Raw genomic sequence first — 7,845 nt, forward strand, 5'->3', positions numbered from 1 at the left:
ATTACATCATCAATAACTGCACAAGTTTACGTTGATATTTTGGACACTTTTCTTATCCCATCAATTGAAAGGATGTTTGGGGATGATGAAATCATTTTTCAAGATGATAATGCATCTTGCCATAGAGCAAAAACTGAAAACATTCCTTGCAAAAAGACACATAGGGTCAATGTCATGGCCTGCAAATAGTCCGGATCTTAATCCAATTGAAAATCTTTGGTGAAAGTTGAAGAAAATGGTCCATGACAAGGCTCCAACCAGCAAAGCTGATCTGGCAACAGCAATCAGAGAAAGTTGGAGCCAGATTGATGAAGAGTACGGTTTGTCACTCATTAAGTCCATGCCTCAGAGACTGCAAGCTGTTATAAAAGCCAGAGGTGGTGCAACAAAATACTAGTGATGTGTTGGAGCGTTCTTTTGTTTTTCATGATTCCATAATTTTTTCCTCAGAATTGAGTGATTCCATATTTTTTTTCCCCTCTGCTTGGTCTAAAAAAGTAACCGTTACTGACTGCCACAATTTTTTTTTCCTGATTTCTTATAGTGTTTGTTAAAGCCAGAAAGTTGCCATTTGAAATGACTTTAGTTTTGTGTCATGTCTGTGATCTGCTTTTTTTCTACAAAATTAAACAACTGAATGAACATCCTCCGAGGCCGGTGATTCCATAATTATTGCCAGGGGTTGTAGATTAAAATCTGTCCTCTCTCCTGATCTGTGTTTGACATTGTGAAGTGTTCTTTTGCCCCCTGTGATCTGTGAGTGATAAGTGGATGGAATCCAACTGCGTGTTGGTGTTTTAGCACATCAGTGTGTCTTCATTTGTGTTTGGCACAGACCTCAGCAGCTCTGCCAAACGTCTCTGCTAACCCACCTTGTCCCACTTCTGTCAAGGTCATTTCCTTCACAAGGTTCATCCAGTTCTTTTTCACATGCGGACATTTAAAGCTTTACCATGTACACAGTAAATAACTGCAAAGTTTGGTCTTCCCAGGTAAAATGGCATAATAAGGGACAGCAGGGTAATTAGCAAACTGTGAGCTTTGATGGTCTTAGATCAGGCGGCGCCCAACATTTTTTGAACCAAGATCTACTTTGTTGAATGTGTATCGAGATCTACCAAGCCATATCAAAAGCCATTTATTTTTTCATTTATATAGCGCCAAATCACAACAGAGTTGCCTCAAGGCACTTCACACAAGTAAGAACTAACCTTACTAACCCCCAGAGCAACAGTGGTAAGGAAAAACTCCGTCTGAGGAAGAAACCTCAAGCAAACCAGACTCAAAGGGGTGACCCTCTGCTTGGGTCATGCTACAGACATAAATTATAGAACAATTCACAGAAAAAAAATTCACAAAACGAATATACAGGAAATGCTGTTGGTGCACAGGACAGGAGGGTCTCCAGCACAAATACAACTCCCATCTCTGGATGGAGCTGCACCGTAAAACAGACAGAAAAAAAAAAAAAACAGAATCAGGCATCAGAAAGACAAGAAATACAGTGTAATTTGCCAACATTAAACAACAAGAAAACAGGAAATACGAAGGTGATCGTCGGCCACTAGCCCTAAGCTTCACTAAAAGACCCAGAATTTAGGTTAGTTGAGGCCGCGGCCCACTCAGTTTCCTAATGAAATGAACTAAAAGAGTAAAAAACTTAAAACAAAACTATACCAGTATGCTAGCCATACGAAAGGGAAAATAAGTGCATCTTAAGTCTGGACTTGAAAGTCTCCACAGAATCTGACTGTTTTATTGACACAGGGAGATCATTCCACAGAACAGGGGCACGATAAGAGAAAACTCTGTGACCTGCAGACTTCTTATTCACCTTAGGGACACAAAGCAGGCCTGCTCCCTGAGAACGCAAAGCCCGGTCAGGTTCTCAACTTCTCGCCTGTACGCTGTCTCATCCCCTTGGCTAATGAGCTTGATCACTGCTGTATCGTCTGCAAACTTAACAAGATTATTCTTGTGCTGGGCTCTGCAGTTGAAGGCCATCAATGCGTACAGCAGTGGACTGAGCACACAACCCTGGGGTGAGCCAGTGTTCAGGATGATGGTGGAGGATGAGGTGGTGTTGATCCTGACACTCTGTGGCCTCCTAGTCAGGAAGTCCAGCATCCAGTTGCACAGTGCTGAGGGGGCTCCTAGTTCAGCCAGCTTGGAAACCAGTTTCTGCGGGATGATGGTGTTGAACGCAGAAGTGAAGTCCAGGAACAGCAGCCTTGCATAGGAGTCCTTGTTCTCTTTGTGGGAGAGGGCCTGATGCACCACGGTGGAGATGGCATCAGCTGTGGACCGGTTTTGCCTGTACCCGTACTGGTGCTCATCTACAGTCACATCGGTGGTCTGCTTCAGGTGCCTCATCAGCAGCCTCTCAAAGCACTTTGTGGTGATGGGGGTGAGTGCAACTGGCCTGTAGTCGTTGAGGCAGGATGGTGCAGAGGTCTTTGGCACAGGGATTATCCTTGATGTCTTGAGGCACAGCGGAACTCTGGCTTGGGACAGAGAGGTGTTGAATATATCTGCCAGAACCTCAGACAGCTGGTGTGCGCAGTCTTTTAGGACCCTCCCTGGTAGTCCGTTAGGGCCTGGGGCCTTTCGGGGGTTGATCCTCTGCAGCACGTTCCTCGCCTCAGCTGTAGTGATGTTGCTGACTGGGGGGTCTTTGGGGGAGGGAGGGACTCAGGAGGGGGTGGTGGTGTTGGATGCCTCAAAATGTGCATAAAAGGCATTCAGAGTGTCCGGGAGCGCTGGGTCTGCAGAGCACTGTGCTATATTGTTTTTGTAGTCTGTGATGCATTTGATGCCCCTCCACATGCTCCGTGGGACGTTAGATTGGAGGTGGCCTTGAACCTTGAGGGCATATGTAGACTTAGTTCTTGTTATTCCCGCTGACAGGTTCCTTCTGGCCGCTCTGAGTGCATCGCTGTCTTTGAATGCAGCATCACGAATTTTCAGCAGGAAGCGCACCTTTCCGATCATCCAGGGTTTCTGGTTTGGCCTGATGGTGATGGTCTTGGAGGTGGTCACATTGTCTATGCAGCAGTGCACAGTCGATGAGTATTCCTCCAGGTCCACATTGCTCCCTGTTGTTGCAGCTGTTCTGAACATTTGCCAGTCGGTGGTCTCAAAGCAGTCTTGAAGCATGGACACAGCACCAGTTGGCCACACAGAGATGGTCATTTTGATGGTGTCACTGCTTTTCGACACTGGACTGTAAGCAGGAAGCATGAGGAGTGAGATGTGGTCTGAGGCGCCGAGATGGGGGCTGGGGGCTGCTCTGTAAGCTCCACGTATATTGTATACACTTTGTCCAGCGTGTTTTCCCCTCGTGTGGCGATGTTTACATGCTGGTGGAACTTGGGGAGAATATCTTGCAGGTTTACGTGGTTGAGGTCCCCTGTTACTACATACAGCGCATCTGGATGTTTATTTTGATGCAAGCTGATGGAGTTATGTAGCTGCTTCAGAGCGTCGTTAGCATTAGCTCGTGGGGGGACATAGACGGCCACAATAAACACTGCTATAAATTCCCGCGACAGATAGTGAGGGCGGCATTTTACTGTAAGGTATTCTACAGCTTCAGAGCAGTGTCTTTCCACCTCAGAACAGTTTGTGCACCAATCTTTGTTAATGTAGATGCACAGCCCTCCTCCTCTGGTTTTACCGGAGTGTTGCTGGTCTTTGTCCGCACGGAAGAGTATCCGCTTGTGTAGCTCGAAGACAGAGTCTGGCATGTTGTTGTTGAGCCACGTCTCCGTCAGGATATAAACACTGCAGTTCCGCATGTCCCACTAATGTAATCTCAGTCGTAGCAAGTCCAATTTGTTATCCAGCACATGGACGTTGGATAGAAATAGTGACGGGATAGCCGGTCTTCTGCCGTTAGCTTTTAGCTTGTTTAGCAGACCTCCGCGTTTTCCCCATTTTCTCCCACGTGCGCTGCGTTTCCTCTTGGGTCTGAGCCGGCTCCAGCTGCGACTCGCTCTCAGGATCTTCAATCTGCTGATTGAAAACCAGTTTCTGGTTTTCAAGATATAGATATATTGCAATGTGCTTTAAATGGGCACCCCCTTTGCTCGGGAAGTAACTGGCGTTCTGGCCACGGGGTAGTCGTAGACCCACATCTAATTGACACTATGGAATCCAGAGATAAGCACCGACACCAACCAGTCACTTTTATTGAACAAAACAGGGAGATATTAAATCTTCATCAGATGTTTACATTACAAGTCCGACCAATGGTTGAGCACTCCCAATAGAAATTTTGTATCACCAGGAATAAATAGTAATCTTAAAATGCCACAAAGCATTTGAAACAACAATATACAATTTGAAGGTTGGAGAAAATGTAGTTTGAGTTCAGCTGCGGAAACACCGGTGTGCATTTAGGTATAGCTGTGGGTGTATTCAACTGATTTGTCTCATGGCCTATATTTTCTCTTGTGTTCCAAGAGACAAGATTAGAGAGATTAATGTCAGGCTTCCTGACACTGCTTCCTACCAGTGTCCAACTGTACAGTACACACACATTTACACAGATGGTAAAAGTGAACCAAACAACATTTTACATGTTTTGGTAATAATACTGTGTCCTTTGTTTTGCCACCCTCAGTCAGTGGATGTGCATGAATGGGGACCGCAGCTACTGACTGCCTTAATCAGATATTATTTTGTCTGCCTCAATAATCTGTGTCGAGAAGAGCAGGGATGTTGCGAGACAGGTATTATACAGTGCATCTGGAAAATATTCACAGTGCTTCACTTTTTTCACTTTTGTTATGTTACAGCCTTATTCCAAAATGGTGTAAATTCATTGGTTTCCTCAAAATTCTACTCACAACACCCCATAATAACAACATGAAAAAAGTTTATTGAAATGTTTGAAATTTATTCAAAATTAAAAAAAAATATATGAAATTGCATGTACATAAGTTAAGTTTAGCGGTACAAAGTAAACCTAATATGCAGGCAGCCAGTCAAACAGGAGATATCATGAAAAACAGGTGATTTATGATCCAACAACACATGAGACAAGTCCACTGAACAAAGTGAGCACACGGGTGTAACACGGGTCTAAAACTAACACACAACAGAATCCAACTCAAGCGGGTAACACGACAGTGGTGAGAGGATGATCAAACAAAAACTGGAACAGATTGCACGCAGGAGGTGACACAGATAAACACGTACTTACATGACGAAATGAAGACTGCAGGATCACGGGGCCAGTGAGAATGAACTAACAACTAAACAGTGAAATGGTGCAGGCTTAAATACACAGAGGATAAATGAACAAATAAGTGACAGGTGCAGAGTGTGACAATAGGGGAAACCGGAACCAAAGAAACGTGAACATACATGGTACAGAGCCTGAGGTTGAGGAACACACATACCACCCTCTCCAGAGGGGGTGAGAGGGAGATTTAAATATACACTGAACAAAATATAAATGCAACACTTTTGTTTTTTGCTCCCATTTTTCATGAGCTGAACTCAAAGATCTAAACATTTTATATACACAAAAGACAGTTTCTCTGTTGTTCACAAATCTGTCTAAATCTGTGTTAGTGAGCACTTCTCCTTTGCTGAGATAGTCCATCCCACCTGGTGTGGCATATCAACATGCTGATTAGACAGCATGTCTGTCTGAACACAGACAGACGGATGGATGGGCAGACAGACGCAAAGTCTTTGCAATACCTGATGGCCAAAATATGGCAAAGCAACAACAAAAGCCCCGGAAGACCACAAAAGTTCACAATAGCAAAATTCTTTCCTTAGTGTAAGAAAAACCACCTCAAAATGTCAAGCCATATCAAGAGCACTCTGGAGAAGAAAACATGGACATATTTCACCTAAAGGTTTTGCTTGATACCTGTTGGACAGGTAAGACAACACTCACACATTTCTGGTATGTCAGTCATCACCGGTAATGGTCGTTTCAGTTACAACATTTTAGCTTGGTTTGCTAAAAATAAATCTGGCCAAACAAATGTTTTGTCATGGCTTTATTTGATGTATTTTCCTACTTGGAAATTGGAAATTCCAAGTTTCCAGTATAGTCCCAACACTAGCCATGGGTTTCCCCCCTCAAATAAACACCACCAATAAAATTAGCAATAATTTTCAGGTTTTAACTCAATATGGTGGGAATATACACGTAACTGCAAATATCTTGAGATAATTGATTTTTGGAGACAAAGGTCAAGGTCATGGTGAACAAACACATGGTGTGAAAAGCACATGTTCTGCTATATTTCCAGAACCAACAGGGCGAGAAAGATGATCTCAAATTTTATACTGCTCAGCAGAATACTTTCGATGGATTGGTAATATGGTATCAGACACGGATATATAGCTCAGTGTGCAGCGCATGCAGGCTTGTATCAGCCATCTGATGCTTTTTAATTTTACTACGTCCGCCATGGATGTAATAAAAAATCGTCAGGATTTATTTGTCTGTCTGTCTGTTAGCAGGATTACGTCAAAACAACTGCATGGATTTTGAGGAAATTCTCACCACATATACAACCCCAATTCCAATGAAATCAGGATGTTGTGTAAAATATAAATAAAAACAGAATACAATGATTTACACATCCTCTTAAACCTATATTCAATTGAATACACCACAAAGACAAGATATTTAATGTTCAAATTGATAAACTTTATTGTTTTGTGCAAATATTTGCTCATTTTTGAAATGGATGCCTGTAACACATTTCAAAAAAGTTGGGACGGGGCAACAAAAGACTGGGAAAGTTGATGAATGCTCAAAGAACACCTGTTTCCAAACAGGTGTTCTTTGAGCATTGAGTGTCATGATTGGGAATAAAAGGAACATCCCCAAAAGGCTCAGCCATTCACAAGCAAAGATGGGGCGAGGATCACCATTTTGTGAACAACTGCATAAAAAAAATAGTCCAACAGTTTAAGAACAATGTTTCTCAATGTTCAATTGCAAGGAATTTAGGGATTCCATCATCTGCCATCTGCAAGCCACTCATCCCCCGTGAGCAATATCATCCATGATATCATATTACCGATGATATACTGTATTACGGATTATATTATACTTACCAGTGCAAAGTTCAAAAGCCAGCATCTGTGATGGTATGGGGGCGTGTTAGTGCCCATGACATGGGCAACTTATACATCTGTGATGGCACCATCAATGCTGAAAGGTACATCCAGGTTTAGGAGCAACACATGCTGCCATCCAAGCAACGCCTTTTTCAGGGACGTCCCTGATTATTTCAGCAAGACAATGACAAGCCACATTCTGTACATGTTACAACAGCGTGGCTTCATAGTAAAAGAGTGCGGGTACTAGACTGGCCTACCTCCAGTCCAGACCTGTTGCCCATTGAAAATGTGTGGCGCATTATGAAGCACAAAATATGACAACAGAGACCCCGGACTGTTGAACAACTGAAATTGTACATCAAGCAAGAATGGGAAAGAATTCCACCTACAAAGCTTCAACAATTAGTGTCCTCAGTTCCAAAATGCTTACTGAGTGTTGTTGGAAGGAAAGGTGATATATAACACAGTGGTAAACATACCACTGTTCCAGCTTTTTTGAAACATGTTGCAGGCATCCATTTCAAAATGAGCAAATATTTGCACAAAAACAATAATGTTTATCAGTTTGAACATTAAGAATCTTGTATTTGTGGTGTATTCAGTTGAATATAGGTTGAAGAGGATTTGAAAATCATTGTATTCTGTTTTTATTTACATTTTACACAACGTCCCAACTTCACTGGAATTGGGGTTGTAGATATTTGGCCATGGAAGATGCCATTAAATTTAGGAGGTGATCCGGTTCCG

This window comes from Thalassophryne amazonica, chromosome 3 (assembly GCF_902500255.1).
Source record: "Thalassophryne amazonica chromosome 3, fThaAma1.1, whole genome shotgun sequence".
Taxonomy (NCBI): Eukaryota; Metazoa; Chordata; class Actinopteri; order Batrachoidiformes; family Batrachoididae; genus Thalassophryne; species Thalassophryne amazonica.